Consider the following 24327-nt stretch of genomic DNA (forward strand, 5'->3'; position numbering starts at 1 on the left):
TATAATTTAACCTTGATTAATAACCCCTACTCCATCTATGTAACATATTTCTTTCATCTACCAACAATGGATCATATCAGCTCTAAGAATGGGAGTCCATTTACTTATGACATATGAAAATGCTATTAGTAGCCTTAAACCTATTATTATTCTTAATATGGTTTGAAAGAAAGATTATGGCTAAGTTGTGTGAAGGTGTGACTGGATAGAAAAAAGGTAAAAAGGAACAATTATCTCAGAAAAACAATGCATGAAAGGAAGAATACAGAGGAAACAGGTGATAGTGGTGGAGGGCTGGGAATTTGGAACCTGGGTTCTAACTCCCCTGGGTTGAAGATGAAACAAAGTGTACATCTGAAAATGTTTAGAAGTTTCTGAACTTCTAGAGGGGTGAGAGAACTAGAGAATAAAGTATTTTAAAAGAGTACATAGAATAACATTAGAAGGGTTGGGGAGAAAGATAAAATAACAGAGATAGGGTAAAAAGAGAGACCGAGGAGGAAAAGAGTGAGTAAAAATAAGATGGAGGGAAATTCACAAATAGTAATTAGAACTTCGTCATATCCATAAGAATGTTATTCTCCAGTTGGCAAATGGTAAAAGGAAATGAATGAGCAGTTTTTCAATGAAGAAATTTAAATAATTTACAGTCATATTAAAAATGTTCTAAATCATTATCGATTAGAGAAACACAGATAAAAAAAACTTTGGATATCATTTTATACCTACCAGTTTGGCTAAAATGAAAGAAGGGGAAAGTAAGAAATGCTAGAAAGTATGTGGAAATATGGGCTATCGAGTTATTGTCTGTGAAATTGTAGAACGATCCAACCATTTTGAAGAGCAATCTGTAGTTATGCCCAAAGAGTTATTGCTACTACCCATTGATCTAACAATACCACTATTTGATCCACATCCAAAGATGATTAGGGGAAAAAAGGAAAGAACCTATATGTTCTAAAATGTTTATAGCTGTCCTCTTTTGGTGGCAAAGAACTGGAAATTGAAAGGGTGCTCAATTTGATCAGCTGAGAAATGTCTGAACAAGCTGTGCTATATGATTGTGATGGAGTTCTACTGTTATAGGAACTTATGAGTGCAATAATTTTTAGAAAAACACGAAAAGATTTACATGAAATAATGAAGAGCAAAATGAACAGAATCAAGAGAACATTGTATGTTGTATTAACAATATTATTTTAAGAATAATTTTGAGGAAATATGTTGTCTATTATAAATACCTAAATTAACTATAAAGAATATAAGAAAAAACACTATTTCCATCCATAGATGAACTGATAAATAGAAGTATATTTAGAATAATTTATATATATATACTTCTATTTATCAGTTCATCAATAGAAATAGTGTTTTTTTCTTATATGTGTGTATGTGTGTATCTATGTGTGTGTCTGATGGTAGCCATCTCCAGGAAGGGAGAAGAAAAAGAAATGTACATGGTAATTTTGTATATTTGAAAGGATATAGTTGATTGACAGTTTTATGTACAATCATAATTTTTTTATTATAAAAACATTTGTTTTATTCCATATAATAAAAATTAAATTAAAAAAGAAATACCAAGATAAAAAAGAATGAGAATTTTGGATTTAAAATGAATCCTAGCAACCATCTAGCTTATCTCATACCCTCAAAGAGAGTACCCACTACAGCATAATCCAGAAGTGTCTATCTAACCTGCTTGCCTAATCTAACAATGACAAGAAAGTAAGTCCATGCCTTCCAAAGCAGTTCATTCTACATGTGGAATGTTATATCAAACTTAAATTTATTTCATTGTAATTACAATTTATCACTCCTTCTTCTGGGACCAAATAAGATAAGTCTAATCCTTCTTCTTCATTACAGTTCTCATTACAAATATTCGAAAACAGCTGCCATGATCCCTTTGAGATTTCTCCAAGTTAAACATTCACATCTGCAATTAATCCCATACGACATGATTTCAAAGCTTTTCACCACTCTGGATGGTATGCTCCTTTGTATGCTCCCAAGTGCCCAGAAATGAACATAATCCTTTTGAGATGATCTGACCAAGACACAAAACAGTGTGGTCTATACACCTCTCTATTCCAGGAAGCTAAACAACTTAATGTAGCCAAAATATACATCATTCTTTTTTAGCTGTTCACTCAAATTGAGTTTGCTCTCCACTAAAATCCCAAAATCCTTTTTTTTTCTTTTTTTTGGGGGGGATCCATAAGTTAACTAATCATCCTCCCTCAGCTTTCAAATTGAATTTCAGAGCCCATGTATAACTTGATATTTATCCCTATAATCCAATGTGTTAGCTAGTCTTCCTTTAAACATTATATTAGATTATATGAAAATTTTTCTCTGTATATATAGGGATAAACACAGCCCACTTTTTAATTATACCAGCATTTAAGGAAGTGACACACAGACAGAATTTATATGTAAAGGAACGTGAATGCCAAAATACACACATAGGAAATGCATGGAGTCATAGTGTCTGGGATAGTTCCTGTTATCAAGTCTCATATTCTCTAGTGATGTCATCAGGAAAATTGCTTTCTCCACTAAAATATGGTCCTCTGCTTTTCTCTTCTTTCTGTACCACTGTTTTGACATAGCTCCATCACTGGACTTTACTTTGCCTTCATCCACTGGTCTTCATCCATACAGCTACCTTTGGACATCTGCCACCTTCTGTTATGCTTCAACTCTTTATCTTGCCTGCCCCATGGGGTCACCTTTAGCTCTTTTATCAGGTTAACATCTAATTACTTAATCAAAGAAAACCTGAGGCATTTTTAAGTCTGTTTTTAGTGTCCTTCTCCTCCTGCTATTGTGAACTTTCACCTTATCTAAATTATAGTCTGAAATTACTTTTAACTAATATCATATCCCAAAGTCACTCTTCTAGGTTCCTTTTTTCCCCCCTTAGGTTTTCAAAAGGTAAATGGGGTTAAGTGGCTTGCCCAAGACCACACTGCTAGGTAATTATTAAGTGTCTGAGGCCAATTTGAACTCAGGTACTCCTGACTCCAGAGCCGGTGCTCTATCCACTGCACCACCTAGCCACCCCTCTAGGTTCCTTTTTTAAGACATCCTAGAGTCTCTACTTAGCAAGTCTACAAAGTATTATGTGGAATTTTGGTAAAGTTCCTTTCAATATCATCATGCCCTGAGTTTCCTCATTGGGAGAATCATTTTAAGGATCAGACAATGTGGTGACCTTCATTCTATATTCTTCCCTTAATACATTTTGGTAGCAAGAAAATAACTTCTATCCCTATGTAAGCATTGGTACCAGATTATAGAATTTGTCATAATCTTTACAATACCTTTCTCTTTCTGAACAAATCAAATGGCCATGAGAGTTATTTGATATTCCCCTATAATCCAATGTGTTAGCTATTCTTCCTTTAGAATCAAAAGCATAGGATAAAGAAAAATTCAATTCATTCATTGCTGCTAAAGGAAACACAGAAGTAAGATACAGAGACCACTATTTAGGTGCAGGTCTTAGTTATTGCACAATTTGTTGCATTGGACAAATTGCTTAGTCAATCTTTTTTATTAGCTACCCTGTTTTTACTAAATGGATTAAGACTTCAAGGATCTACAATTTCAGTAGCATTGGTACTCCATTGTTTTTTTTATTTGAATCAGCAGTTTTCATTTTAATTACACAATATATACTATTTTATGCATCTTTGTTGCAGAGTAGTCTTTAGGGTGCTGCCTAGAAACATTTTAAACTGGAGTTTAGTTTTAAAGCATGGCTGAAATATAAAACAGCCTTATTGAAGTGATTTTCTTTCCCCTCAATGGAAGAAATAGTTGTTTCTAGGCGTTCACCAGGTCACTTTTAAAGGAAATCCTGCTATAAGATTAAAAAAAATTAGCACACCACCAAGAAACTAGGAGAAAAAAATGAGGATGTTTAAGTATACAGCAGTCACATTCTCCAGCCAATCTATGCCAGGGGTGACCCATGTTAGCAGGTAAGGAAGTCATATACATGTTGTCAGGCTCTCACCACTTCCCCCCCTTATGTATCTTTTTCTTAATATAAATAGAAGACTTATTTTTCTATGTAATAAAGCAGGTGATATTTCAGAGGATCAGGAAGGGGCAGACTCAAGACCTTTTCTCTCAGAAAGTTTACGGGAGGATATGGCTTCATTTCAGGAACATTTTTTTCCTCCTCTTCCCTTCTTTCTTCTTCCACATCCTCACAATTGTTGTTGTCATCAGATGGGTTGGAAATAGGACTGGCGAAGACTTCTTTGTCCAAGAAGACAATAGTTGCCATTCGACGGCCTCGAACTCGTCTACGCTTAAACCTGGGTGGGTTTTTCAGTCCATTTCCACTTTTGCTCATTGTTTCTTGATGAATTATCTTTTTAATCGTTCCTCGGATTGCAATTCGAGCTAAATCTTGGAGGCTCCGAACAGCCAATGGAGGTAATTGCACAAGTCTTGACTTTCCTGAATGACTGGTCTGGATGAGAGGAGCAAAAGAAACAGCCAAAATCTTTTTGGTCTCCCAAGCAGAAGGACCTGTTCGAGTTATTTTAGTCAGCTTTTCTTCTAGTGGCGTGACAAGAATTCCCCCAACTTTAAGCAAACTCTTCATGTAATCTTCATGTTCTTTTTGAACTCCAGCACCACAATAAACACGATCATATTGAGAACAATCTGGAGAAATTTCCAGACAGTTGCCCGTAGCAAAGGAAGGTTCACAGAATTCAAACTTGTCAAAGCTATCACTTGTTCTGATGAAAGAGTCCAGTTTCTGCTTGACATACTCCATCACGTCTGAATGAAGTTCTACTCCATGGTTTACACCAAAAGGGCCTAAAATGAGTCCAACCATAGAACTGAGATAACCAGTGCCACTACCGAGATTCAAGAATGAAAGTCCAGGTTGTAGATCCAGAGCTTCCATCACTTCTGAATATATGCATGGGGCAGAAAGGTGAATATTGCCATGTTTCCAGGCTAAGTCTTTATAGGCATTATCTTTAAATTCTTCAAGATAGTAGTCTGCTCGATCAATAGCTCGAAATGCTTGCTCTACCAGCTCTGTCCGGATATACTGTGCTGCTTTCAAGTTATCTATTAGCTCATCATTGTCTTCTCCAGCACTGACGGCACCTCCCATTTTCGAGGATAATGCTTAAGAAGAGCTCCAATTACTAAGAAGTCACAGAAAGCCAAGAACTACCTGCATGCTCGACTCGGAGACGGCCAACCTAAAACTGCCTCGGCTAGGAGCTGCGGGGAGGCCAAGCTCAGCGGCCGAGGCCGACTTTACTCCCGGGAGGGGCCGGCGGGTGCTCGGGAGGGTCGGGGTGTCGGGGCTGCCTCCGGGCTGTTGATCCCCGTAATCCACACCACTTGTCAGCGGCGCCCCAGCACCGGAGGAACTGTCGGGAGCGGTGCTGGGGGACGGGGATCGGAAGTGCAGGGGTTCGAATCCCGCCTCTGCCCCGTTTGACCTTGGCTCCCCGGGGACGGCGCCCGGGCCGGGGCACCCCGCTCCGGGGCCTTGGGCCGGGGGCGCTCCCGCGGGGGCAGCAGCTCCCCACGGGGACTTGCCCAGGGTGGCCCGGCCGGAGGCGCCCGGACGCCCCCGCGGTGCCACAGCTGGGGGAAGGGGCTTCCCCAGGCCTCGCCGGGGGCATCGGGCCCCGGGGGACAAGCGGCGGCCCCCTCCCCAGCGGCCCGGGCTCCCGAGCCCCCACATCCTCGGCCGCCGGGCCAGCGGGTCTAGCTCGGGCGGCGGCCTACTGTCCTGGGTCTGGGCCCCGCTGGGGCCTGCCCTGCCCGCCCCTGCCCTGCCCTGCCCTGCCCGCCCCTGCCCTGCCCTGCCCTGCCCGCCCCTGCCCGCCCCTGCCCGCCCCTGCCCTCGGGCTCCGCGGCTGGCACTCCATTGTTGATAAATTCTCAAACACCTGTGAGATGTGAGAGGCAAAATTAAAAAATCACCTTAAAGTCATGTGCAAAATTGTAGGATTACACTTCCTACATGGGGTATCAACAAGTGTGGTGAAGCAAATTTCTCTGATCCTAGCTGGGGTGTCCCACACCTGACAAAGTCCATCCCTGCGTCTTCACTCAAAGTCTTCGCAGCTGTTTAAAGCTGACAGAGCTTGTACTTTTCTGGCCTGACCCTCAAGAATTCTGTATAGTCAGACAGATAATCAGATAGTCAGATAGATAGAGACAGAGATAGAGAAATGTATATGCACACCTCTGTCTAATGCTAAACATCTCTAGAGCAGGTGGTTAGGCATGGGAAGAAAAATTGATATAATCTCATATTGTTTATTTGAATTCAGGACTACATCATAGATTTATACTTTCATATGAAAATATTGTTTTTATTATGATAGTCATTGAAATGCTTCTTTTGTTTCATAAATTAACAATTTTTAAAAAAGGAATGCAGCATGCCACAATGAGATCCTGGTGAAAGACAGTGAAAATTTATGGCAATAATGGTAATAAAATCATCAGCAACTTACTACCCTAAAATTGAAAAATTATTCTGAAACATAAAAAATCCTAAAGAGAAAGGGTTTTAATAAGTTAGATATATTATTATTTAGATAAAGTATTATTGCAATAAGATACATAATTGTGTTAGTATCTCTAGTGATTCATAGTCCCTCTACAATTTAGTAGATTACTTTTATAAATGGTGCCTATATAGTCACATATATACATATGTAATACATATATACAAAGTGACCAACCATCTAACTAAAAACCTATCTAAATTTAGGAATTTTAGTTCTTGGTTCTAAATATAAGATCTCTCACCTGGTCAAAAAGCAAGCACTGAGTCATACTCTACCAAGATGAGTAAATTGTTTAGTTCTTTTGACTTTTGAAAATTGCTCTATAGTAAAACTGTGCCACCTTCTCCCAAAAATAACATTCACCAATCATTGGTGCCATGTTGATTCACTCATACCGGCAGGATTCACATTCCACAAACAAAATTTCCAATAAAAATATGAAATGAATGCCTTTGGCCCTTCTGTACATGCTTATTTTGGCTCACCAGAAAAACCTGGTCTCCTAGGACTATGCTGTCAAACGTGTAAAATGTACAAAGCACCTGTGGATTGTCCATTTCTGTTCTTTTATGTTTCCCTACTGTTTTCTACTTGTCAACTCTAGCATTTTATTTGGTGAAAAGTACGCTGTTATCTTGCTTCCCACTTTTTAATTCTCTCTTTAGCTTTTTAGTGGTCTTTTAATTGGTCTTGACCTTCTTTGTGAGAGAGTTCTGTGGTAGATGGCCTCAGCAAAACTTTGAATCTTAGATAGCATATGCCTTTTTAGAAATACAGCAAAAATATTGCCAAGCAAGCAAAAATATCAAGTTTCCTTTCAAATTTCTTTTTCCCTCAATGAATGAGGTCAGGAGGTATTTTGTGGCATAAAATGTAGATCCCATAATAGATTATTGGCAAAACTGCATTGATACAATTATTCTGGGTTTTTTTTTTAAATTGGAACTATGTAAGAAAATGTTTACACCTTTTGATTTAGAAACCTTATCTGCCTAAAGTAAAATAGCATAAGGCAATGAAAAGAGCTTGTCCTGGAAATGGATGACCCATTTACAATCTTACTCTGAGGCTTATGGCTTGATTGGACTTGGGGCCAAGCACTAAATCTCTAAGGGCTATCAGTTTTCTTATCTGTAATTTGAAGGGATTAGACTAGGTGGCCTCAGAGGTCCTTTCATATTCTAGATCCATGACCTATTTAGATGGATGGATGACTTTCAAGATGTTTTTTGTAGAGAGATCTCTAAAAGAATCAATATTAAAAGGCTGTCTAAAATTTTTTATCACATTTTGATCATAATAGACCATAATCATGTAAAAACTTTCAAACAATAAATGTGTAAAGAGTCACATAAAATTACCTATAAATACTAGAATCATTTGGAAGAATGGTCATTAGCTTAACTGGATTTCATAACAGAAATTGCTCCTTTGTGTGATTAAATCAAAATGCATTTTTCATGTGGAAGGATCTTACAAAAATTAGCAACTTGAAGGGAAGAACAGGATTTGAAGTCAGAAATTCTCACTGCCTTGTTCAAAAAAATCAAAGCAGAAAGTTTAGAAAAGTCAGTTGTCATTAGTTATTGTTGGGTTTTTTTGAGAGACTAGAAACTATTTCTACTTTTTTTTTTTTTGCAAGGCAAATGGGGTTAAGTGGCTTGCCCAAGGCCACACAGCTAGGTAATTATTAAGTGTCTAAGACCGGATTTGAACCCAGGTACTCCTGACTCCAAGGCCAGTGCTTTATCCACTATGCCACCTAGCCTCCCCTAACACCACCTAGCCACCCCTTCATTTTTAATATTTAAAAATATTCATAGAGAAATATAAATTTTCAAATGTCCTCAAAACATTCCCTACAAAATTGAAGAATAAAAAAAGCACTGATAGTCAAAAGACCTAGCTTCTAGAAATGAGATGGCAAAAGGCAAATTGCTTTACTTCCTCTGTACTTCCAATTTGTTTGTTTCATTTTTTAAAATGGGGGTAGGGGGAGATAACCCTACTATTGTATCTCAATACTATGCTCCTTGAGTTTGAGGACAGAAAATAAATTGTAATCATAAAGTATGACATAGAACTTGTTTTTGGTAATTTTGCAGGTCAAATAACCAAGGGTTTCAGAGCTACAGAGATGGGAAAGAATATTTTGCTTGCTCATTGTTTTATTCAAGTGTATGTGTTTGTGTGTGTGTATTTGAGTGTGTATGAGTGGGGGTGGGAGGGTGGGTGTTCATTAAAATTAGCTTTCCTCCTGATATTTAGTGGCCAGAGCATTCAACTAGAAGCTGCAGAATGACCTGCTTTTATAGGAAGGATGATGTAGCCAATGATTTCACTCAAATGCAAAAAATGTTTAATCTCTACTCAAAAGAACCAGTGGTCCCTAAGTAACTTTCTCCACTCCATTACCTGTAATGGACAGAACAGACAAAAGTCTCTTTCTCTTACAGCTCCAAAGAGAACATCTTTTGAGTTTTAAATGTTTCAATGCTATAATAAAAAGCTTAAAATAAAACTAATTTCAGGTTTCAGATGTTCAGAATGCAATGGTCTGTGGTATAAAAAAAGAGATAAACTCTTGTAGAAAGCAGTTTGTACAAAGATATTTTGGAAAAGTTAAAAGTAGTTAAGGAAATCACTTAGCAAAGTTATTTAAAAATAAGGTATTTATCAGGGAGAAGCTAGATATTTGAATGATATCTTAAAAAGAAAAAATAACTGAAGCAACTAAAATATCGAGATTGGAAAAAATTATAAAATGTGTTTATATGAGTTCTACACTAAAAGATATTTTTCATAGCTAAGCAATAAGCAAAATGGGATGTTGAAATCTTTATGCATTTCAGTCAATTGATATAGATATGGTCTATGGGAGAATATCATTTGCAAAAACCTGCATGCTTCCTTCTCACGTCCATATCAAGAATACTTTCAATGTTAGTGTAGATTATTCTCATTAAAATCTTATTTAAATTGGAAAGTAATAGGGATAGAGTTCAATAGTTGTTGATCCTCTGTCATTTTATAATAATAAATTCTAAGGTATTCCCCTCTGTTAGCATAAGTAATGTCTTTTTTTCATTAATCTAAAAAAAAAATCAAATCCCCACCATCCTCACAACTATGTCACCTTCATCACAAGCCTCTTCTGTACATACTTTGCTCTTTTGTTTTTCCTTCAGTTCCATTTTTACCTATCTAGAAAAATACCTATCACTGTGAGGTTGGAATCCTAGTATAGTAGCTCCAGTGTCCTTGATGATAAAAAAAAAAAGATCTTTGATGATATAATAATCTTGCAAATCTTTCATCTGTTTGTGGTATTCTTTCCAGTTTCAGTCTTGCAGTGACTTTGTCTTTCATCAAACTTTTAAAATTGTTTTATCCTCTACTGCTCCAGTGTCATGAGGGTATAGTTTTGTAAGTTCTTTTCATTTTTTTCTTTGTGGAAATTTATTTATATTAAACTATCATATGAAATTAGTCTAAATAGTATCTATATTTTTATTCCTATTTGGTTGATTTTGACATCAACAAGGTTTGTTTAAGTAAGGGTGGAGTTGTTTTATTTGCATGACATAATTTTCTCTTTATTATGTTTTCCAGATTTGTACTAATTTTTACCCTAGTTCTCACAATGTAACTGATCTAAACAGAGACAGAAGTAATTCCTGAGGGTTAGCTAATCCTTTACCCATACGTTCCAATATATTTTCCAAATCATGAACCCATCCACCTGGAAGATAAACCAAACATGAAATTCATAAAGTTCATAAAATTCATAAAAATTCAAAAATCAAGAATATATAGCAAAATAAATATAATAAAGGTAGTGATCCCCAAACCCAAAATGAAATAACAATAAATTCGATAGGATCACCATTAGGAAGTCCTAGAATGATTCAGTATCTAAAATGTATTCATAAGAATCATTAGAATTTTCATATAATATCTCCTCCATCACAAAAGAGGGGATAATACAATATGAAATTCTATTCAAAATAACTACAAAATACTCCAGATTTAGACTTTTCAGAAATAAAATTACAAAACACTGTGTCACAGGATCAAAAATGGATGAATAATTAGAGAGATATGTCCATTGTTCATGATTCAGTTGAGTCAATATAATAAACCATTATGGTGCTACCTAAATATGATGTAGTACTGTATCAAATCACAATGTGATAGTAAAAAAAAAAATTCATTTTGAAGAAGAAAATTTGTCAAATCCAAAGGAAAAAATGAATAATAAATAATAAAGTAGAAATGAAAGAAACATGTCTTTACTAAATCTCAGACTATAAGACAGTAGAAACTTAGTTTTGCTCCTGATTCTCTGGACCTATCCATCCCAGGTGACTTCTCATGCCGAGAATGTCTTTAGCCCTACAAATAGCTCCTCTTGGTGAATTACTTCCCTAGAACTACTATTTAAAGAACTGCTCAAATCATCTACAATTTGCCCAGTGCTCCAATGAGTCACTTTCCTTTCCCCTATTCAGTCCTTTCAATCATTGTCTTCTTCCAATCAATGTTTAAGCTTCTTGAAGAGAGGAACTTTTTTCTTTTTTCTCTTATCCAAGCGTCTTACATATCCTAAGGACAAATCCTTCATTTAATCTAATCTAATCTTCATGTGGCATACCAAAACTGAACAGAGTAGTCCAATGTTTGTCCAAAACCACCAATAACTATGGACTTACAGAAGGACTATGTATTCAACAAAAACTTTTGGGGGAATTAAAAAATGTATTGGCAGAAAGCATAGTAACATAAGCTCAGATTCTAAATATAAAAACTCAAAACCAGGACCAAAATTAGAGGAGTATGCTAAAGAGTAATTTTCATATCTATAGCTGTGAAAATTCTTAATTAAACAAGCAATAGATCATTATAAAAATAAAAATAAAAGACAATTTAATAACAAAATTCAAAATTTTTTTGCACGAATGGAAGCAAATAGGTAGAATAAGAAAACAAGTTATTGAATGGGGAAAAAAATCTCTATTTCCTATATCTTTGATGAAAGTTTAATATTCATCAATCAACAAGTGATTATTAAAGGCCACCACGGTAGGTGTTGAAATTCAGAGATATATGTAAAAATATATGTGCAAGTAGTTTATATTCCATAAGAAGTGACAACACATTCATATAAAGATATAAACAAAATAACCTAAGTCATAATACAGATGATAATCTAACAAAGGAGATTAAAATGAGGTGGTCAGAAAGGGAGGAATAAAACCAAAAGAGAGGTATATTACCAAAGGCTAAGAGGAGAGAATATTCAGGACGGCAGTTAATTCAAAAATGTCAAGGATGTCATTCTATCTAATTTGGTGATTAGAAATCATTGCTTACTTGTTAATTTTTGTTTATGTCAAGAACTGATGTGTACATGGAAGCTAAAAGTCTGTTTTTCCATATGTAACTGATTGAAGGATATATAGACTAACAGTTGTCAAACGAATAATTATAAACTATCAATAATACCTCTGGGGTTTCACTTCACACCCATGAATTTGGCAAACAATAAAATGGAAATACTTTTGTCTATAGGTGGAACTGTGAATTGGTTTGTGTGTCTTAATATCACTTTGAAATGAGCTAGATAGTTATTGACTTCAACTACTGAGGGATAGCTTGGTGATGCAGATGATAGAGCGTGCCTTGGAGTCAGGAAGATGGAAGTTCAAATCCAGCCTCAGACAATTGCTACTGTGATCTTGGTGTGATCTTGGTCAAGTCACGTAACCCTGATATCTGGCCATTGGACCCAGATGTCTCTGGAGGAGAAAGTAAGACTGAGGACTTAACACAGCCCCCCCTCACTCAAATCCAGTTCGTGTGCTTGTCATGACATCACCTTTACTGATGTCATTGCCTTCTTCAAGAATGAAGGACAAACAACATTTTGAAATTATTTTGAGAAAAGTCACTAAATTGTCCATACTTTTTGAGTCAGATATCCTATTATAAAGACAAAAAAGACAGGGTAGCTAGGTGGTACATTAGATAGAGCACTGACCCTGGAGTCAGGAGTACCTGAGTTCAAATCCAGCCTCAGATACTTAATAATTCCCTAACTGTGTGGCCTTGGACAAGCCACTTAACCCCATTGCTTTGCAAAAAAGCTAAAAAGAAAAAGACAAAACAAAGACAAAAAAAGAAAGGTCTCAAATATAACAAAATATTTCTAGTGGAACTTTTGTGGCAGCAAAAATAGAAAAAACCTGGAAACAATATGAGTATCAGTGGATGAATTAATTGCTGACCATACTGCAGTTTATAACTATAAGAATATTTTATTGCTCTGTACAAAATGACATTCACAAAAACATTAAGTGGACTTCTTTAATTGATTCAAATGAAGTAAGTAGGACTAGAAGAATAACAGATTAACCAAAATAAGGTGAACTAAAATATTCCTAAAAAGATAATTTTACTTAAATTAGACTTTTGTCCCAGAAAACATGATAAAACATTCCTGAGTTCTCTCAGTTTTAGGTATAGAATTACAACAGAGGAAAGTAACATTGTATCAGATGTAATCTTTTTTCAAGTTGTCTTTTCTTTATGGTTTTTCTTTTTTAAAAGACAGCAATGGCAATATTCATAGAGAACCAGTCTCACAGTCAGGAAAACCCAGGTTCAAGTGCTATATCTGACATATACTGACTATTTAGCCCTAGTGAAGTCATTTAACTTCTCAGGGTTCCAATCAACTGAAACTGTAAATTATAATACGAGTTGTTGATCAGCAAAGCGGTTCCACAGATCAATGAACGTACAGGTCTGATCAATACATATTACACATATATTTACTGGAAGCAGATGGAAGATTTTATTGTACCTTCAGGATTCTTTACCTCCTACCCTCAACAATTGCTTCTCTGTCTGGACTAAACCTTACAAGGTGATTTAGTGAAAATGGCTTGGAAAGAGTTATATGCCCTTCAATAATCCAGCAAACAAATCCATCAGGTGGGGTGTTTGTTGATCTCCAGTTGGTAGCTGAATAAGATTCCCCCATCTTGGGTTAGGAAGAGTGTTTTTTTTATAACTAGCCTTATGTTTCTGTTTTATGAGACAACGGTTTTATTCATCTTTATTTTGTCTGCATCCAATTCTCATTGTTATAATGGGTCTCCTGCAGTTCCAGGCAGTTATTGGTTGCAGAGGGAAAAATGCTTGTGTGCCATGATTGATTGCCGCTTTCATTGAAAGGACAATGATTTACTACGTTTCTTCCTGTATGGCTGTGAATTTGCTATACAGTGACAAGGCCTTTCAATGCCACACTCACTCTCAAGTTGGCAGAGATCTAGGGCTAGTGAATAGGATATATTAAAATAAAAACATTCTCATTGTCAATCCAGCTCTAGCCGTCAAACTGAACGAAGCTAATTCAGGGCAGATTCGGCGGTCATGGGAGTGCCCGGTGTGATCCCTGACTCCTAAGGCAGCTTCCTACTCGTTTCATCTACTCATCCTCACAGTTTCCCTGTCAAACTCGGATAGCCTTCCCATTGCTCGCCAGACTTGCTCACTGCCTTGGTTATACCTTCAAGAGCTTACAAGTAACTGTTCTATATTTCAGTAGACAGAACCCCAGTCAACCTGGGAGGTAGCAAGGTCTGGCTCCACAGCAGCAGGTAACCAGCCCTTTGGGCAAGCCTTCAGCCTCATAGAGAGAGAGAGAGAGAGAGAGAGAGAGAGAGAGAGAGAGAGAAATGTGAAATGAATTGACGGTGATCTCTCTATATCATAGCAGTTTGCAGAGAGTCAATTCATGAGGTTGGAACAGTGGTTCTCAATCTTTGGGAATGACCTTTGACTTATGATGCCACAATGCCACATGCTCTTCAGCTTCATAAATAGTCAACAAAACATTACTATCTACTCACTTAAGTTGTGTCTCAAATAGTCTATGTATGAGCCTTGCCTGCCCACTGGAATGCATGAGTGGTTAGTTAATAAACATTTATAGATATGTATGTATGTGTGCACATATGTGCATATTATACACATATAGATTTATAGATTTATGATGTGCCAAGTACATTGGAAAGCACCAGAGACACAAAGAAAAGTAGAAATCAGTCTGTCCCCTCAAGGAGCTCACAATCTAGTAGTATAAAGGGGAAGATAATAGTGGGGAGGGTGATGAGAGATAAGGAACTTATCTGGCACAAGAATATGGTATCCAGAGGAGTTCAACCAGGTGAGAACTGAAGAGATGACTGGCTTAGATGTCCACATTAAATGGAGGATATAGAAGGAGTTCTTCTCTGGATACACTCTACCATCTCCAATCAGAAAGTAAAAGGGGGTCTCAGGGGCCGGGGGTACCAGTGAATATAAGTTTCAGGGTTGCTGTGATCTAGAAAAAATGAGATTCCGGGGGACATGGTTAAAGTTCAGGTGACTGGGTGGATAATATGAGGCATATGAGAAAGAAAATAAAGGATTCTCTGTTGTGGATAGCAGAAAGGGTCAGGGCCAAGGTGGGGGGGGGGGTCATCTCATTCTCCTTCAGCACATCCCCTTCTCCATGTCCCCTGAAAAGCCTCCTTCATCTCGTCCTAAAACTGAGAAATTATCAACTTGATAATTCACAGAGACCTTTTATATTAAAGCATCTCAACAAGTAGTCACCCATTTTGAAGACTTTCAGTGAAGGGAGGCTCTCCATTCTACCTTGGGATACTTTGAATTAGTAGAAACATTTTTCCTTGAACCAAAATTAAATATACTTCTGTAACTTTCCTCTTTTCCCCTCATTTTCCCCCCCCTCTAACCACTCTTCCACATGAAAGCCTTTCCAATACTTGAGGACGGTTCCCTATCCTTTTCTTCTCCATCATTCTGGTTACTTTTCTTGTCTTAAAGTAGTCTAAAATAACATTCATTTTTCTGCCTGCTTTATACCACTGTTACCTCATATTGAGATTTTATTCCATTAAAATGGTGGCATAGCCAACAGAGTCAAGAAGACAAGAGATCAAGTCCAACATCAGACACTTGGAAGTTAGGTAAGTCATTTAACTCTCTATGCCTCAGTTCCTTCATCTATAAAATAGGAAAAATAATATAATCCACCTTCCAAAGACCTTGTGAGAATAAAATAACTATAAGAGCTTTGCAAAGCTTAAACAAAACGTAAAAGCTAACTACTAGAAAACTCAAATCTTTTTCATACTATCCAAGCTGACAGTGGCAGCACAAGCAACATGCTCAAATTGCCCTATGCTTTCAAGTTATGACTGATGATTTAGCCGAGTGATGTCACTTAGAACAAACTATTGAGCTACTCACCCTTATTTTCTTCCTGTGCTAAGAACCTTCTGTCCTTATCAGACATTTTACAATAGCTTATAAATCAGCTAAAAGCCCTTTGCCGCTCAGAAATGGCTCATAGATGACTTTGATAGTCACTGAATATACTTTGGTAGCAAAGAAATATTTCAGGTTGAAATCAGACACTGGTCAAAAGAATACTTGGTAAATAGGTCAGTAAAATTCTTTCCAACCATAACAAAAAATAATTTTAAGTAGATTCCCTATTTACCATCTCTTTAGGATACTAGTATGAAATACTATCTTGCAAAAACAACTCTATTTTTTAAATATTTCATTTTATTTTTCCAACCATCTCTACCAAAGTTATTGTACCCATTTTGTACCCCTTAGCTACCCCTAAAAGTTTTACAAGTTTTTGTATATCATGAATGATACAGTTCTCTGTATTCCTACTCTCAGATTATAATATTCTTTTTGTACCATAAAAATTCATAGGCCTAGAATGGTATCAATTACCAATTAGTATAACATAGAGCTTCCTCCCCTTTTTCAAACAAAATTATGAGTTATCCAGTTCTTGGAATAAGCATAGAGATCATAACTGTGTTTTTACCAATAGAGGGAAATCCCAGATGGGAAAATATCTTCTACCAATGTAAACTGGCACTTTGCTGTAATTTAAAACTTTAGAAAACTTTCTAGAGCCCTAAGAGACCCAGGGTCACATAAACCAATATATATCTAGTCAAGACTTAAATCTTCATTTTCATGACTCCAAGGTCCCTTCTCTATCCACCATGCCTTTGAGTGTCTCATCTTTTTTTACCAACATTCTGAGCCATCAGTTCTTTTTTTCATTTATTTTTATTAAAGATGTTATTTGAGTTTCACAATTTTCCCCCCAATCTTACTTCCCTCCCCCACTCCACCACAGAAAGCAATGTCAGTCTTTACTTTGTCTCCATGTTGTACCTTGATCCAAATTGGGTGTGATGAGAGAGAAGTCATATCCTTAAAGAGGAGAAGTCTAAGAGGTAACAAGATCAGACAATAAGATATCTGTTTTTTTCCTAAATGAAAGGGAATAGTCCTTGAATTTTGTTCAAACTCCACATCTCCTTATCTGGATACAGATGTGAGCCATCAGTTCTTAATGGTGAGATACCAACCTTGGAATTGCATCCCTTGGATATTGTTTAATACCTCTTACCTTCAATGTTTTCTAATTCTTTAGATTGATTGAAAAAGTTGATTATGGCAAGTTTGGAGGGGAGGCTTAAAATGTTGTAAACTTGGCAGATGTGTGCACTATATATATAGTGCACACATCTGCCATATATACATATATATAATATATATAATATATATAATCTCCTGGTATGTTATTTTAATTGGACCTGTGATTTCATAGGGAAATCCTAATGAATGAATTCCTTCTACTAATGATATGATTCAACTTTCTCCACGTAAGCTTAGAAAGATCCTTGAGACACTTAGCCTTTAAGTGACTTACTGAAGATGTCCCAGACAGTATATACCAATTGGAACCCATGTTTGCTGACTCCAATACTGGCTCTTAATCCACTATACTCCCCTGCCCCTCCCATGTGTTCCCAATTCTGTTTATGAATGAAGAGTCCTGCCAATCAATTCCATAGTAGATTGTTAGCAGAATTGAATGACATTCCATTTTCAAGTCTCAGTTACTGAAACTTCCAATAATATCCTCAAGTAAGTAAACATGTTGATGCAGAAAGTTCATACTATTATTATAGAAAACATAAAGCAGCTCTTCTCAGGCAGGGCCGTGGAATTGTGGGATGGAGAAACTATTTCATAACTGCATCGGTTAATAGTGCCTCCAGGCAATCTCATTTAAATACTTGCTCATATTCTCACCAGTCACATAGCAACTTGGAAAAGTATACTGTTACTTTTAAATCTTTTGGTAAATTCCCCCTCTCTAATCACTGCTGAAAACCCCTCGATAGTGAATAGCCAACCTGGCTGCTTGGAGAAAAATAGACAAATGAGCTAAGGTAATAGATAAGTCTCATTAAGAAGATGGAATAGACTAATTCTCAGCCTATCTCCCATGCATGGGAAAAACTAAATTGTGAAGCGTGGAAGTAACACATCATTTATTCCTTCTGTGCAGACTTGGATTCATTTCACTGCCACTTTGCAACACATTATGTTATTTTTTTATAATCACTTCATATCCATGGAATATCTCTCAGTTTGGTGCTCAGCTAGAAAGAAAACAAGTTATGCCTAAAGCTACTGGCTTTCTAATCAAGACTTTTCATTATGTTGTTTAGTATATACTATGATATTCACCTAAATATTTATATATGTACAAAGATATTTTATCAAGGGAATAGACTTTCCCTTTAGAAATCTTTGATTTGAAAGCTTTAAGGAAAAAAGATAGACATAGAGGCAACAAGATACACTCATAGGTACCTCTTCTAGGTGGCGAGAATCCAAATGGCACCTTAGCCTTTCAGATCCCAGTCACAACAATATTAGAGTATGCGTTGAGATTACCAGATGTACATTATGGTAGAAAACATGCATGTATTAGATAAGACCTTCTTCCCCTACTGGGAGATTCCGTAATCATTTCAGAGTTGATTTATTTCCTACCCAAAATGCTTCCAAAACCCAATTCAATTAGTTTTTCCTAGTCAAACAATCCTCACACTCCCTCACTCCATCACTATCACAAAACTATCTCACACAATGTTTTCATCTTAGATAGTGATATAATGCTCATTAGATTAACAAGGGCCCAAAATTTTATGACATATTATGGTTTAGCATTTATTTTTAAAGTCCTTTTCAGAACTGCTGCTGTTATCCTTTCCTATATAGCTATCCTCTAAAGGTTACATTACCTCTAAAGGTCATATCTTCTATTGATAGATGAGATGAGTTAGGTAGGTAGGTAGGTAGGTAGAGAGAGAGAGAGAGAGAGAGAGAGAGAGAGATTAAGTGACTTTCCTAAGGTTAGATAATTAGTCACTATTAAAACTCACAGTTCTATGTTTGTGGAACAGTAGTGAGGTATAACATAAGCAGAACATAATTGATAAGGTATTAGAATTTTGTGTTCAATAATTATATATAAATAACAATAGCTAGAACCTCCTATTTTTAATCATAATTTCATGTTTTGTGTCCATCAGGATAGCCAAGGATGTCCAATTAATTAATTTCAGGTTATTATAAACATTTAATCTTTACTAAATTTTAGTCAAATTTCACATGTTACCAACTGCAAATATGGGAGTATTTGTCCAATAACATATATTCATCTTATGAACATATATACCCCACATTCATTTAGTAAATCTGTGACAAGAGATATTCATGGTCAAGTCATTCTTCAAAAAAGTTGTAATTTGATCAATAGCATATATATTCACACACTGTTTCATATATTCCTACCTGTTTCATAAAAGCCCTGTCTATCCTCAGTACTTTTGATGAGTGACTCTTTATGAAAATAATCATTTTTTCAAGTGATGATTTGTTTTCTCTTTTACAAATTGTCTGTTCCTATCCTGCATCCTTTAGGGAATGGGTGTCATTTTGAATTTGTAATAACTCCTTGGAAGATCCAAATAAGAAGCTCTTTCTGATATGTTTATCTTGAAGTCTTTAATTCTCTTTTAAGTCTGACTGTTATGGTAGTTTTTCTGTCAGAAATCATAATATAGGGGCAATTAGATGACACAGTGGATAGAGCACTGTCCCTGGAAGTCAGGAGGACCTGAGTTCAAATCTAGACTCAGACACTTAATAATTACCTAGTTGTGTGACCTTGGGCAAGTCACTTAGCTCCATTGCCTTGTAAATAAATAAATAAATAATGAGGTGTTTTCGTTACTTTTGTTTTATAGCTCTTTAAAAAAATTAGGCCAAACTCAAGAGTCACTTCCTCTCTCTTCCATTACCCTTCTCCTAGCTGAAAATGATCCCTCCAGGTTTATAAAAATTTCTTTAGACTCCCTTTCTACTTCTTTAGGCATGTTTAATCCTCTATCAGCCATTCAATCAAAAGGTTGTCAAAAGTAGGAAGGGTGTTTTTTTCATATTTGTATCCCCAGTTCCTACCCTAGTGCCATATGTATAACATCTAAAATTTTAAAAAGCATGTTATCTATAGTTTTATACTAGTCATTGATAAAAATGTTAAGCAGTTCTGGTTTAAGATCTTTACATTAGAAACCTGCCTCAATAGCTCAAATATATTCCTATGGCATCCCTCAATTCTTCTTCTCCTGCCATTATTTTAGTGATTTCTCCATTCATGTCAATAACACTCAACTCTGTAGAATCACAAAGAAATAAATTTCTCAACTTATTTTTTATCTCCCTTCTACCACATAAAAAGAGTAATCATAGCCTAGTCCTCACCATGGTTACAAGTCATTCAGTCTCCTAGATGTCAACCTTCTAAAAATCTCCTTTGCTTTATTGAAATGAACTTGCAGGTGACAAAGAGCTAGAATAGTCACTATGTCGCTTGTTAGAATCAGGAACTCCTTAAATGAGCACCGACTAGAACACTAGGCTGTATCTAATTACAGTTAATTCATAAGGGGAGATATAAAGTCTTACATTTGGGTTCAAATATCAGTTCCACAGTAAAAGAATGGGATTCTCCTAAAAATGGCTTGAGGCATTGGTAGACATCCACCATTCTTCAACCATAAATCTTTTTCCCACTGAATACATGACTGAAATAATCTATATGACCAGAACAGGCTGCATCTTTAAAATTGTGAGACTTGGGGGTGGCTAGGTGGTACACTAGATAGAGTACCAGCCCTGGAGTCAGGAGGACCTGAGTTCAAATCCAGCCTCAGACACTTAATAATTACCTGGCTGTGTGACCTTGGGCAAGCCACTTAACCCCATTGCCTTGCAAAAACTAAAAAAAAAAAATTTGTGAGACTTGAGCAATCTCTCACTATTCCTGGAAGCTTTCAGGAATACAAAAACCCTGTTCATTCACAACATGGGCACCATGTCTAACTTGGTTAGGAGAAAGGACTACCTTCTCCCTTGCCATTAGGCCTTGGCCCTGAGAAATGGACTTGAAATTATAATGTGTTTTGCTAGTCCTTTTTGGTACTAGACACAGGTGGGTCCCGTAAGTCAAAAGCTCAAGCCATGGTAATTTAGGAGACAAGATTCCAGATTGGGTATCACTGCCAATGAGTCCAGCAATGAAGACTTGACAAGTAAAGGGCACCTGAGACTTACATGATAAAGGTAATTTGGACTTAGAAGTTTGAACTTGTTCTATTAGAACTGAGTTAAACTAAAAACCTAATTCCCAGTCTTCTCCTCAGAGACCGAAATGATATGATCATGTCCCCCATGTGTTGGGGCGATGTTTCTATGTTTGTTCTTACTATACGTTTGTAGTAAATATTCCTTTGTCAAAACTAATTTGATTGCTCATTGGTAAAATGAAACTAGGATACTTGGACTGCTTAAAATTGGGGGACATAATCATCATAGGCTTGACTAGACATTTCCACTTTGAAGGATACCAGAGAATCCTAGGAGAAATGTGAAATGTAATGTACCTGTCTTCAGGGAGAGGAGGCCAGAGTATCATTGTTATATGTGGGAATTATGTAGAATTCTTTGGTTCCCTTAAAGAGTCCAGGGGGAGAATTAGTATATAATCTTTCAGCCATTGACTCAAGCTTCCATTGATCATATTCCCCCAATTTTAGGGGAACCCCTCTGCTGATTCCATTCAACCACTTAACAAAAATTAGAGTAGTTTTTACAAAGAAAAATTTACACTGAAGTTACATTGTGGCAAGTAGGCTGCCCTGGAGTCAGGAGGACCTGAGGTCAAATCTGACCTCAGACACTTAATAATTACCTAGCTGTGTGACCTTAGACAAGTCACTTAACCCCCCCTGCCTTGTCAAAAAAAAAAAAGATATTAAGAACAGATATGCAAGCATCCCTCCTAATACCTGGGGAACGTAATACACACGCCCATACTTAACACTACTTCATTCTCTGGGGAAAGAAAGAATGGTTCACAGCTTTAGTCTTTTTCAATATGGTATAGTCCCATTGAGTTCCAGGTCCAAAGTTCTCCTGTGCTTGGGTAACTTCTGCTTAACTGACAGTGATATCCGGACTAGATCCGGCCTAATCCGCTGGTTCCGGGAATGCTACTTACCTAGAACCAAAAAGGTCAAAACCCCAAGCCCATTTTCAAGACCTAAAAGGAGAGAGAAGAGAAATAGCCCTTCCCCTCTAACTAGCTTGGTTCATATTGCTAGTGCTTGGCTGCACGTCAAAATCAAAATGGAAGGAGTGTTGGTACATGATTTTCTGTTTACAAATACACTTAATGAAGCCTCTGAAACTGAGATGCAACAAAGGATGGATTGATTTCTCTGCTGCCTCTGCTCATTTTGGCCTAATAATGAACATCAAGACAACCCAGATGCTCCATCAGTCGGTGCCTCACCATCCATATGTGGAACCATCGATTACAGTAATTGGAGAAGCTTTGAATCTATGGATAAGTTCACCAGGAAGGTACACATTGATAATGAGGAAGGTATACACATTGCTGGAGCAAGCTCAGTGTTTGAGAGGCTCTGAAAGAAAGTGCAGGAGAGAAGAGGTATTAGACCGACTACCAACTGAAGGTCTACAGACCCATTGTGTTGACCTCATTGCCATATCCTGTGAATCCCAGACAGTCTACCAGCACCACATTGAGAAACTGAATTGTTTCCATTTAAATTGTCTTAGAAAGACTCTGAAGATCACCTGGCAAGTGTCGATGCCAGACCCTGAGGTCCTTTCTCAGACTAGGCTGCCCAGCATTCCAACATTACTACAAAGAGTGCAACTCCATAGCTAAAAACAACTGAACAATAAAAAAAAAAATCTGATCAACCTCTCTATTTTAATGCAGCACCAAATTATTTTGATGATTTTTTTTATAGCATAGTTTTATTTTATAGTGTAGTTTTAAGATCTGGACCCTTTTCTTCCCCATTTTTATATTGATTTCCTTAATATGTTTATCTGTTGTTCCACTAGATGGGTTTTGTTATTATTTTTGCTAGCCCTGTTAAGTGATTCTTTGTTGATTTGATTGTTTTGTACTTCCCAATTATTTAAAACACAGATAGAAAGGACTGGAAAAAGTTGATGTTTGAGGAAAGTCTTGAAGAATAGCTAGGATTTAGGTGAACACAGGACATTCTAAGTAGATATGATAGCATGAAAAGAAATATCCTGATGAGAAAAATGCAATATGTTCAAGAGACAGAGTAAACTGTTTTGAAGTTACAGATGTCCAATTTAATGATGGAAATCAGAAAATAGAAATCACTTTAGAAAAATTTCTTTTAAGCTACTCTACTCTAAAATGAGGAATATTTACAATTTTCAAATGGCTCCTTGACATGTTGAAAGCTTTTTTAATAATCCTTCACTATATTTCTTTCTTAAGAACTCAAAGCTCTTTACTAACATGTTGAAAAGTAGCAATACTTTAGAAATGCAAGGAGATGGCAAATATCCCTCAAATTTCACAGTTGTAAAATGTCATAAATGTATAAAAAGCTATGATGATTTTTTTCTCAAATTGTACAGTTGGATAATGAAGAAACTATAACTTATCCAAGAATTTTATCCTTTAGATCACTTTTTATGCTAATTTTATTTCTGCTAGAATTTTAATATATGCCCACCCTTTTAAAAAAATCAATAAACTAGTACAATAATTTAGGGAGCATTATTCACTTTTCCAACATGAGCTTGTAATCATGCATTTTAAAATATGATTCAAATTTAAAAATTCAATTTTATACATAATTTTCAGGATCATACCTAATATATATTCTAGGTCATCCCTTTAATCATTTTCTACCCTTTAACTACTCTGAGCCAATCATATCAAGGTTCACTAATTTTTATCCTTTTCCCCCTTCACTAAAAAATACTTACATATGTGCACTAAAGGTCCAAGATTATTTAAGAATCCATCCAACTGCCCAATTTAAGAGCTTGTTTTCAGATTGAAGCACAGGAATATATGCAAATTACACATATTCTACTAAACAAATCCAATTTTGTTTTATTGCATATTTTATTAATTATAAACAGGAAAGATTTGAAAAAGAACTTTTGCATTGGCTATAGTATAACTCCAAGCAGAGAGGATTGCTGCCATTTTCTCACACAAGAATGAAAGGAGTTGGCTTTCCTCCCCTTTTCCCTATAACCCAAATATCACTCTGTGCTTAAGGAAGAAGCTGACATTTTAAAAGATCACCAAAAGTGCTCTCTTTCCAATTGCAATTATGCCCTCTGTCTCAGTAGGAGCGATTGTCTAGGCCTTTTCAGCTCTCCAGTATCTTTCCAGGTT

General features: G+C 36.4%; 1 protein-coding gene and 1 pseudogene across 4 annotated transcripts in view; one reads left to right on the plus strand and one right to left on the minus strand.

Moving 5' to 3' along the window:
• The window catches only part of GRID2 (glutamate ionotropic receptor delta type subunit 2), a 1800826-nt gene that overhangs the window by 1761903 nt on the left and 14596 nt on the right, over positions 1–24327 (plus strand). The gene's annotated exons all lie outside the window — the stretch shown is intronic.
• LOC141515943 (protein-L-isoaspartate O-methyltransferase domain-containing protein 2 pseudogene) lies at positions 4058–5170 on the minus strand (annotated as a pseudogene).

The sequence above is a fragment of the Macrotis lagotis genome, chromosome 3, assembly GCF_037893015.1.
Source record: "Macrotis lagotis isolate mMagLag1 chromosome 3, bilby.v1.9.chrom.fasta, whole genome shotgun sequence".
Lineage (NCBI taxonomy): Eukaryota > Metazoa > Chordata > Mammalia > Peramelemorphia > Peramelidae > Macrotis > Macrotis lagotis.